General features: G+C 33.8%; 1 protein-coding gene across 5 annotated transcripts in view; it reads right to left on the minus strand.

Moving 5' to 3' along the window:
* Nucleotides 1-12,175, minus strand: part of STARD3NL (STARD3 N-terminal like) — a 56,498-nt gene that overhangs the window by 34,338 nt on the left and 9,985 nt on the right. The window contains exon 2 of one of the 5 annotated variants that reach the window (XM_039849526.1): nt 2,992-3,043. The exons of the other annotated variants lie outside the window; for them this stretch is intronic. The gene's annotated coding sequence lies outside the window, so the exon portion shown is untranslated. The remainder of the gene's footprint in view (nt 1-2,991; nt 3,044-12,175) is intronic. 5 annotated transcript variants of the gene reach the window in all.

A 12,175-nucleotide genomic window follows, 5' to 3' on the forward strand; every position in this document is an offset into this window, starting at 1 on the left:
ACATAGTTCAGCTAAAGGTTTTTAAGAAGTACACACAATCTTCAAAATCTCAAGATGCATAAGTTACTCTAAAGATTCTAATACATATTCTCTTAACTCAGTAAGTATAGCTAATATTTGGATTCTAAAATGTCAGGTTTATGATTGACCACTCAGTATCAATGTATGCTTTACCAGAAAGAACAGAGACATAAAATGCATCTTTAAAAACTAAGAAAATGCAAAAGCTAAATAAATGATAGATTATAATCGAAATGAGAGGTTTGAATAATTTACATTTTTATTTGGTATTTTAAAAACAAATTTAAATATAATAATTATTTGAGTACTATAATTAAGTTTTTTTTAAGATTGATAATTATTTTCTTAACCCTACAATCAGACTATATGCTATTTTGAGGATGCAATACACCATGTTTACAAAACTGATCATAAAACTAGACTACTAAAAATATCGAATAACTCTTGCAATTAGAGACTGTATACAGAAGAAACTGCACAAAATAGAAATTTAAAACATAGTATTTTTAAAAATAACTACTGAGATAAATACATCTAAAAATCAACTACTTGAAAACAATGACAGTAAAAACAGTAGACAGTCATCCAAGTTGAGCTTATTATCAAATTTACTTTCTTAAAGTGCTTTAATTACTCTTTGAAATAGCTTTTTAAATAAGAGTAAAATTAAAGAATTAGGCACTTAAATAATAAAGTTATAAAAATTACAATTATCCCATGGGGGAAAATGTAAAAAAGAAAAAGAATGACTATATTTAATAAATAAATCCAAAAAGATGACAATTGTTCCAAGCTGGGGGATGGGTACAATGTGATTTATTATACTATATACTATTATACTCTCTACTTTTGTACATGAATGAACATTTCCACAAACAAATTTAAAAGATATAAATAAACCCAAGTATTAATTAGTCTTTTAAAAGGACAAATAGGCAAACCTAGATTGGGGAGGGACAGATTAAGAAAGGAATACAAGTACAACTACAGGAGAGGTTATTTTTCAAAGGGTAAGTGATACTTTATATTAATTACATTTGAAAATCATAAAGTCAATACTCTGGAAGATGCAGATCGCCTGAATATAAAGAACCATACCAAAAAGAAAAGGAAAAAGTTGACAAAGAATTATCTAGCAAAGGAACTAGAGTCAGACAGTTTGACAGGTATTTCAAAATTTGAAATAAAAGATAAACAAAATCCTATAAGCTGTTCCAGAACATTAAAAAGGAGAGCTATCCTATTATTAAACAAAGCTAATATAATCCTGACATTATCTGACCAAAAAATACACAGCACAAGAATGAACACAAGTATAAACTAATCTCATCTATTAACATATCACATCATATTTTATAACACTGTATTCCATATATAAACATAATGACAAAATCAAGTTTCCATACGCCAAGACTGAGTCAGGCAAAGTGCTGAGTACTTAACATACATTATATATTCAAGCCTCACAACAGCTCCGACAAGTAGGACCCACGTATTAGAATATAATCTTGAAACAACACATAAATAAGTCAAACTCATATAACTAAAAACTAAACCTATTAATAAGGAAGGCAGATATTTCTGTTTATCCATTAAAATGTTTCACTATATTTTGAAAGCATGTACTAACACAACTTATAAATCATTTGGGACAAAAAGCTTTGAAATTATGTATGTTCTGACTGGTTTTTAATTTGGAGAGACTGGCATAACTTCAAACTTTGTGGAACTCCTTATTTCCATAGACATCTACTGTCCTCCACTTTTCTTAAAATGTGGCTCTCTCAAGTTTCTTATTTTCCAGGTTTCGAGGGAAATACATGTGTGATACGAGAAAAACCATAGTGTAAACTGAAAGAAAACTGGCAACCGACAATCAACCTTGGGAGAAAGGAACTAGAAGCAACCAGGAGAGAAATGTGCCTGATCTTCAGGGGCCGTATGTGTGGACAGAGAGGCCATATTGTTGATTTATCAGTAGAAGCCAGAAATCTGAACTGTAATAAGAAATGTACCAAATATCAAGCATTAGTTCAATTAAAAAAAATAAAAGCACCAAAGATCAGGCGCTATAAACCACCATCTTGCCTTTACTTTCCTAAACTTTTCTACAACGAAAAACTTGTGTAAATGAAAAAGCATCTACAGATGATAAAGATGCCACTGAAATTCAGTTGCAAAATAATACAACTATTAGTCATTCTAGTACATGGAGAAAAAAATCTATACATCAAAATATACTGAAGATCTTATTTAAAACTTAATGAAAAAAAAACATTTTCATGGGTTATGTAGAAGAAACTGTAGATAAGTAACATAATTTGGGGATGAGGAAGTTCTTCCTAAGAAAGTCAAGGAGAAACAGGTTTGAATACATAAAAATCAAAAACTTTTCTATCAAAAAAACATTAAAAGTATAACTTAAAAGTGATGAAAGACATGATGAAATCCTTAAAACTCAATCTGAAAAATGAGCAAAGACAAGGCACCTAAGAAAAATAAATGTACTGATAAACTAAAAATTAATAATAATTCTCACCCGACACCTGTTAAGTTTTTTAGAGAAGTAAACTAAATTTATGAGTTCATTTATTAAATAGTTCCCTTGACCTTCAGGTAGGCCTCAAATTCCTTAATCTTGCTTAACCTAGCACATGGCCTACTTCTGTCTACTTCTCCATAATCACTTCAACATACTAAAAATTATAAGCAGTTTGCTAAAGAAATCACGTTCTCTGGAATCTCTGTATTTTTCTCTCTATTGGGAGTTCTACTCTCCCTATATCTATGGCTCTTACTCTTCTTATAAGTCTTAACTCAAAAGTCACTTTCTCAGGAAAGCTTTTGCTTCCTCCTCCTCTTCCACGCCTATGGGAGAACAGTACACACAGACCTCTATAATGACAGCTATTACACTGCATCCAGGTTATTTTTGCTCCACATTTTTTTCTAAAAAAAGTAACAGCTTACTTAGGATAGTGTGATTCATCCATTTACCAGTCCCTTCATTCTGGGCTTCATTCTGGGAGTGAGAAGAAAGTACAAACCAAAAAAAACAAAAAAAAACAAAAAACAACAACAACAACAAAAAAACGGGGGGGCGGGGAAGGGGAAAAAAGAAAACAAAGGCCATTTAAAATAGCATAAGAAACATAACACCCTAAGAAATTAATAAAAATATGCAAGGTCTCAACACTGAAAACTAAAATACTGCTTAGAGAAATAAAGAAAATGAATATAATGGCGAGATATATTATGGAAATAAAGAATCCATATTGCTAATATTTCAATTCTCCTCAAATTGATCTACAGTCAACTCAATCCCAATCAGAATCCTATCAAGGTTTTGTTTTGTTTTGTTTTGTTTTTTGTAGAAAATGTCAAGATAATTCTAAAATGTATGTAGAAATGCAAAAAAATAAAAATCCAAAGCAACTTGACGGAAAACAAAATTGGAAGACTCACACTGCCTAACTTAAAGACTTCTACAAAGCTTCAGTAATGAAAACAGGATGGTACCAACATAAGGATCAACAAATAGATCAATGGAACATAATGGAGAGCCTCGAAATAAACCAGAACTTATATGATCACTGGACTTTGGGCAAAGATGTCAAAGCAATCCAATGGTGAAAAAGAAAGTTTGTTTAAAACAAACAATGTTGAGTCAACCAGATATCAAAATTGAAAAAAAAAAAAAGAACCAAAACCCAAATTTTACACCATGCAAAAAATAAGAATGTGCAGCAGAATATTTTTACTACCTTTTTATAGGCAAGGATTTCTTTTAAAAGAAACAAAAAAGAAGTGAGGCCATGATGTACACAATTAAACTTGTAAATAGTTCAGAAAAATGTAAGGATGTTTTGGGATGGAATTGCTTGCTCTATCCATCTATTCAAACATCTACCCAGTATGTATAAACATATATACAATATAAATATGTTTAAACATAATGTGTATATTATGTATTGATAGCTTAGAAAATAAAATGGAATAAACATTGCTAAGAGAGTCACTTAAAATACAGTCAGGAGGCTATTAAGGAAGTGGGGCCTAGCACACCTTGTGCTTCCTTAGTTCTCAGAGCTGCTGCTATTAAGTTGCTAAATCTGTTGCTAAACTCAGCTCAAGGACATCTTGGAGCCATAAGCATCCTGGAATAACTGTTACATGCACACATATAGACTACTTTCTTGTAGTTTTTGACTCCCTTGTTTGCATACTGAAACTAACCAATTCCTGTTAATCTACCCAGGAATCCTTCATTTGCATGGAAGAATTACATTTTGTGGTTTTTGCCTTTATAAATCCTGCCTTTCTCTGTTCTATCCAGAGAGCATTTTGGGTTGCTATGTGAATGTCTCAAATCCTTTTCCTCAAATAAATGCCTTCTGTTCTTTATTAGAGCCTGAACCTCTCCTGTGGTTAACAGTATACCTATGCATATGTAGTCTATAGAGATATCAAAGAGAGTAAGGCATTTTCATTGCAAAAATAATCATTAAATTAACTTTGCTTTGAGTATGAGCTACCTTTAAGAGCACAGAGTAAGGAACCAGAGTTATCCAAAAAACCTCTTAAATAATTCTATAAAATAGAGTGGACATGGAATTTGTATACACATTTTTGAATAATAACTATGTATACAACGGTTTGTGACACAGTGACAGATTAAAAGGAAAACCTATATAAGATTTCTGGGCATCCAAGTCATTCTGCCCTTCATATATCTATTAAATTACCTAGACAAAATGGAGATTTGAGTGTTGAAGTTAAAGACTGCTAAAGTGCTTGTGACTGCAGATAGGAGTCATTCTGTCTGAATCTTGAGCCAACATTAAATATCTAGTAACGGTCTTTTTGTTGTTGTCGTCATAAGGTTTAAATGAAACAGTGGAGTGTACACTGTGCAACAGTTTGAGTCTGAAGTTTACTCACTTCTTGGTGAAAATGCACATGAAATCACTTTACTTCAAGCTTTTAAAAGCCAAATTTGTCTTTCATTTGTTCCATACATTTGTATTCAAATACTTCCCAGACACTTAGAGAAAGATTTTCTATAAAGCATCACCTATCAAGGCTCAAGCACATCATGTGTTATTTTATTCAAGCAGCTAACTTAGTACACTGGTACTCACATTTCAACAGCATTTCTTTTTGTTCTTTCTCTTACTTTAAGAATTCAGAAATCCAACTACACAGTGGTTTGTCTATCTATAATTTCATGGATTTATTCCAAATATCTATTTTTATAGATATCATATTACCTAGTGTTGTTTACATTTGTTTGGGATGGAATGAAAGCTTTTTTTCCATCCTGATAAATTTGGTCACTTTCCGCTGCTTGCATTCTTCTCTCTTTCTCCCACACATTCAAGAGGACTCTCTATTAAAGCTCTATATGATTTTTTGCAGTCTTGTCTTATTCATTAATTTTGGTTAACATTAGTAGATGAAAGTAACCATGTGCACATAAACAGAATTTAATCTTTTGACAATCTGCTTCAAGACTCAGATGTACTTAGAAATTATCAACGACTTACAAATTAAAACAGAAAACAAATATGCTACGGTGTTTTTAAGTCACTCCTCTAATATACACTAATTTATCTCCTAAGCCCAAAACTGTTCTAATAGCATTTTCTTCCTAAGTAATCTATTTCTATAGCAATATTAGAAATATCAGAGGGTTCCAGTCAAGATGGTGGAGTATGTAAACACTGTGCTGCCTCCTCCCTCGACCATATTAAAATTACAACTAAATTACTGAACAATCAACCTGGATAACTATTTGCAGACAAGCTGAAGAGAACTCCTATAACTAAGGATATAAAGAAGAGGCCACGTTGAGATATAAAATGGGCTGGCCCTACACCCACATGTGGTGGTTGAATCTTGGGAGGGATATCTTGGCTGTAGAGGTCCCCCAGAGGAGTGAGGGGTCCCAGCTCCACACTGGACTCCCCAGTCCAGGGTTCCAGTGCCAGAAAGAGGAGTTCCCACAAAATCTGGCTGTGAAAATCAACAGAGAATCTTTGAGGTAAGATAGAAGGCTGCCGGAAACCATTGAGGTAAGATAGAAGGCTGCTGGAAACTCAGAATTCCTCTTAAAGGGCCCACACACAGACTCACTCACACACAGGCACTCATCTTCACAAAGGCACTCACCCTGGGCTCCGGTGAAGGGACTTCGGCTCATGTGGGACCCTGTTCCTCCCAACTCATGTACTGCCCGAGGCTCTTTCAGCTACTGAGTCTTATGAGCAACCAGAACGCAGCCTCAGGCCTGGGGAGGATCTGGGCCTTTTGCTGACCTGTCCCAGGCTGGCACTGGTGAGAGCTGGCCCACATGCCTCCAGGTCCAGAACAGGCAGCAACCAACCAATGATAGTTTTGAAGAGGTCCCAGAATCAAACACCCGGAGACTGGTGTCAGATGATTAGGCCCACAAGTGGCATACTCAAAGGGTGGTCTCAACAGGCACACAAGCCCATGGGTGAATCCCACTCCATGGGGTCAGCCCCACAAGCAGCTTATAATCTGTGAGTGTGGCCAATTTTCACAACCAGTCAGGCTGAGAGTAAATCCCCCACACTAACATGCCAACAGCAACCAAGGCTCAACTACAACAAGAGGGTACACACAATCTACACAAGGGACACCCAGTAAAGGTGATCATGGAGACTGCGCCACAGGGCAACTACTACATAAGGTTATCTGGACAAGACTGGGAGATGTAGCAGATCTACCTAATACATAGAGAGGGAAAAAACATAGAAAGGCAGCCAAAATGAGAAAACTAAGAAATATGTCCCAAATGAAACAACAGGAGGAAATTCCAAAAAAAGAAATAAATGAAGTGTAGGCAAGCAATCTAACAGATACATAGTTCTAGTATAAAGATACTCAATGAACTTAGAAAAACAGAAATTCTCAGTGAGAACTTCAACAAAGAGATAGTAAGTATAAAAAAGGGCATAGAAACCATTAAAATAAAAACAGAAATAAAGAACATAATAACTGAAATGAAGAATTAGAGGGAATAAATAGCAGATTAAATTAAGTAGAGGACTGAATCAGTGATTTGGAAGACAAGGTAGCAGAAAACACCTAATCAGAATGGCAAAAAAAAAAAAAAAAACACCCATAAAATGAGGATAGTTTCAGAGGCTTCTGGGACAACATCAAGCATAGCAACATTCCCATCACAGGAGTACCAGAGGGAAAAGAGAGAGAGCAAGGAATTGAAATGTCTTTGAAGAAATAATCACTGAAAACTTCCCTAACCTGGCAAAGGAAACAAATATACAAGCCAGGAAGCTCAGAGAGTCCCAAACAAAATGAACCCAAAGAGGCTCACACCAAGACACATCAAAATTAAAATGATGAAAGTTAAAGTCAAAAAGAGAATCTTAAAAGCAGTAAGAGAAAAGCAGTTAGTTACCTTCAAGGGAGCTCCCATAAGACTGTCAGCTGATTTCTCGATAGAAACATGGCAAACCAGAAGGGCTTGGCACAAAAATTTTAAAGTAATCAAAAGCAAGGACCTACAACCATGACTACTCTACCCATCAAGGCTATCAATTAAAATTGAAGGGAGATAAAAAGCTTCCCAGACAGGAAAAAGCTAGAGGAATTCATCACCACCAAGCCAATATTACAAGAAATGTTAAAGAGACTTCTTTAAGAAAAAGAAAGTAAATATGAATAACAAATAGCAATAACTATGTACCTATCAATAATCATTTTAAATGTAAATGGATTAAATGCTTAAGACATAGGGAGGCTGAATGGATAAGAAAACAAGACCCAAACATGCTATCTACAAGACATCCACTTCAAATTGAAAGACATACACAAAGTAAAAGGATGGAAAAAATATATTCCAAGCAAATGGCAATGAAAAAAAAGCTGGGGTAGCCACACTCACATCAGACAAAATAGACTTTCAAACAAAGGATGATAACAGACAAAAAGGAACATTATATAATGATAAAGGGATCCAACAAGAAGATATAACCCTAGTAAACAGTTATATACCCAACATAGGAGCACCTAAGTATTGACTAACATAAAAGGAGAGATCAACAGTAATATGGTCATAGTAGAGGACTTTAACACCCCATTAACATCAATGGACAGAAAATCAACAAGGAAACCGCTGCCTTAAATGACAGATGGATTTAATTGATATTTTTAGAGCATTTCATCCCAAAGCAGCGGAACATACATTCTTCTCAAATGCACATAGAACACTACTTTCCAAGACAGAACACGAGTTAGGTCAAAAAACAAGTCTCAGTAAATTTAAGAAGACTGAAATCATATCAGGCATCATCTATGACCACAAAAGTATCAAACTAGAAGTCAATTAAAGAAGTACTAATTAGTAATTGATAGATGGTCACAGGGATGGGGAGCATGGCATAGGGAATGTAGTTAGCATTAATGAAATGGCTAGGTGGAGAGTCAGAGGAGAGAAAGAATACTTAGGGGGATCATTTTATAAATTATATAAATGTCTAGCCAATGTATTGTATACTCGAAACAAATAATAAAACTAAATTTAAAAAAAACCTGAAAAACACACAAACACAGGGGGAGGCTAGATAACATGCTACTAAATAATGAATGAGTTAACAATGAGATCAAAGAAGAAATCAAAAGATACCTTGAGACAAATAAAAATGAAAACACAATGACCCAAAGTCTATGAGACATAGCAAAAGCAGTCCTAAGAGAAAAATTCATAGCAATACAGGCCTACCTCTAGAAACAAGAAAAATTTCAAATAAACAGTGTAACCTTACACTTAAAGTAACCAGAAAAAGAACAGCAAATAAAGTCTAAAGTGAGTAAAAGGAAGGAAATAATAAAAATCAGAGCAGAAATAAATGAAATAGAGTTTAAGAAAACAATACGAAAGATCAATAAAACCAAGAACTGGTTCTCTGAAAAGGTAAACAAAACTGATAAACTTTTAACCAGATTCATTAAAAAAGGAGAGGAATCAAATAAATAAAATCAGTATGAAACAGGAGAAGTGACAACTGACTGACTCCACAGAAATACAAAGGATTATAAAAAAAATACTATCAACAATTATATGCCAATAAATTGGACAATCTGAAAGAAATGGATAAATTCCTAGAACCATACAACCTTCTTAGATTGAATCAAAAAGAAATAGAAAATCTGAACTGGCTGATTACTACTAACAAAATCAAATTGGTAATCAAAAAACTCCCAAAAAACAAAAGTTCTGGACTAGATGGCTTCACAGGTAAATTTTATCAATCATTCAAAGAAGACTTAACACTTATTCTTCTCAAACTACTCCAAAAAATTCAAGAGGAGGGAAGGCTCCCAAGCTCATTTTACAAGGCCACCATTAACTCTGATTCCAAAACCAAACAAAGACATTACAATAAAAAAAAAAAAAAAAAAAAAAGAGAGAGAGAGAGAAAGAGAAAGAAAACTACAGGCTGATATCCCTGATGGACGCAGATACAAAAATCCTCAACAAAATATTAGCAAAATGAATTCAGCAATACATTAAAAAGATCATATATCATGATCAAGTGGCATTTATTCCCGGGATGCAAGTTTGGTTCAATTTCTGCAAATTAATTAATATGATACCCCTCATTAACAAAAATTAAAGATAAAAATTGTATGATCATATAAATAGATGCAGAAAAAGCATTTGACAAAATCCAGCATCCATTTATGATAAAAACTCAGTAAAGTGTGAACAGAGGGAACAGACTTCAACATAATAAAGGTCATATATGACAAATCCACAGCTAACATCATATTAAATGGGGAAAAGCTAAAAACGTTTTCCTTAAGATCAAGAACAAGACAAAGATGTCCACTTTTACCACTTTTATTCAACATTGTATTAAAAGTCCTAGCCACAGCAACCAGACAAGAAAAAGAAACAAAAGGCATCCAAAATGGAAAGGTAAAAGTAAAACTGTCATTTCTTGTATAGAGAACCTTAAAGAGTCCACCAAAAAAAAAAAAAAAAAGTTAGAACTGATAAATGAATTCAGTAAAGTATTAGGATATAAAATTAATATCCAGAAATTGGTTGCATCTTTATAAACCAATAATGAATTATGAGAAAGAGAAATTAAGAAAACAATCCTATTTACAATTACATCAAAAACAATAAAATACCTAGGAATAAATTCAACCAAAGAGATAAAAGACCTGTATTTGGAAAATTATAAGTCACTGAAGAAAGAAACTGAAGAAGATACAAGTAAATGGAAGTATATACCATGCTAGTGGATAGGAAAAATTAACATTACTAAAATGGCCATAGTATCCAAAGTAATCTATAGATTCAGTGCAATTCCTATCAAAATACAATGGCATTTTTCATAGAACTAGAACAAATAATCCTAAAATTTATACAGAACCATAAAAGACCCCAAATAGCTACAGCTAACCGAGAAAGAAGAACAGAGGTAGAGGTGTCACATTACCTGATGTCAAACTACAGGGCTATAGGAAACCATCAAGAGAATGAAAAGACAACCTATTGAATGGAAAAAGATATTTGCCAATGATACATACGGAAAAGGGTTAACATCTTAAATTTATAAAGAACTCATACAACGCCAAAAACAAACAATGCAATTAAAAAATGGGCAGAGGATCCAAATAGGCATTTTTCCAGAGCAGATGGCCAAGACATATGAAAAGATGCTCAACATCATTAATCATCAGAGAAATGCAAATTAAAACCAAAATGACATGTTATCTCACATTTGTCAAAATGGCTATCATCAATAGATAAAAAAATAAGTGTTAATGAGTATGTGGAGAAAAGAGAACTCTCATGCACTGTCAGTTGGATTGCAAATTGGTGCAGCCACTATAGAAAAGAGTTCCTCAAAAATTTAAAAACAGAACTGCCTCATGACCCAGCAATTCCTCTCTGGGTATTTATCCAAAAAAAACTACAAAACACTAATTTGAAAAGATATATGCACCTCTATGTTCACTGTAGTTCTATTTAAAATAGCCAAGATGTTGAAGCCACCTAAGTGCCCGTCAACAGTGATTGGACAACGAAGATGTCATACATATATACGATGGAATATTACTTGGCCATAAAAAAATAAAATCTTACTATTTGCAACATGGATGGACCTAGAGGGTATTATGCTGAGTGAAATAAGACAGAAAAATAAATACCATATGACCTCACTTATATATGGGATCTAAGGGCAAAGCCCTGAGGAAGGTTGGAACTGGCTATGTAGGAGTTCAGCCAGCCCATCAGCTTTCAGTTCTTCTAGAGCGAAGTGACAGAGTAGGAGGGTATCAGGAGATGATAAAAGAGAAGGTATCAAGGGGTAAAGGACATTATAGTCCATGATAGAGACTCTAAATGAGAGTCTTTTCAGTAGAAGTGAAACATGATCCAGCTAAAACTTTAAGAGGCTCTCCAGCAGAGAGAACTATCAAAATAGGGTGACCAATTAGGGGACTATGGTAATAATTCAGAAGAGATGACATATTGACTTAGTAAACTAAGGTAGTGGTAGCTGAGGTGGTTAAGAACTGATTGGTTCTAAATACTGAGCCAAAAGCATTTGGTAATGAAATGGGTATAGAGTATGGAATAAAGGAAGAACTGAAGAACTGCCAAATCTATATAGCTTGAGGAAATGGAAGGACAGAGTTGCTATTTACTGAAATGGAGAAGATAGAGGGGCAACTTTGAAGAATATAAGTTCAGTTTGGACACATGAAATATGAAATGCTTATTAATATTTAAGTGGAGATAAAAAAGTTTTTTTTTTTATATATAAGTCAGGAATTCAGGGAAGAGGTCTGAGCTAGAAATAGAAATTTGAGAGTCAAGAACATACAGATGGAAGTTAAACCTTTGAGATATAACAGAAATTTGAATGTTCTTCCTTCTCTCCATTAAAGATAAAAAAATAAAAAGCCAAGGAAATGCACTTATTTATAGAACAAAAAAATAACAATTATGAAGTAGACCCTCTTTAAGTCCATTAAGAGTTCCCATTTTATTAAATAAGCATCAAACACCTACAAAATGTAATACCCTAAGCAGACATTCAAAAGGATTCAAAAGGTAATGCAAGAGTTCTCCTGCTCTTAGCAG

This window comes from Pteropus medius, unplaced genomic scaffold (genome assembly GCF_902729225.1).
Source record: "Pteropus medius unplaced genomic scaffold, Ma_sr-lr_union100, whole genome shotgun sequence".
Classification (NCBI taxonomy): domain Eukaryota; kingdom Metazoa; phylum Chordata; class Mammalia; order Chiroptera; family Pteropodidae; genus Pteropus; species Pteropus medius.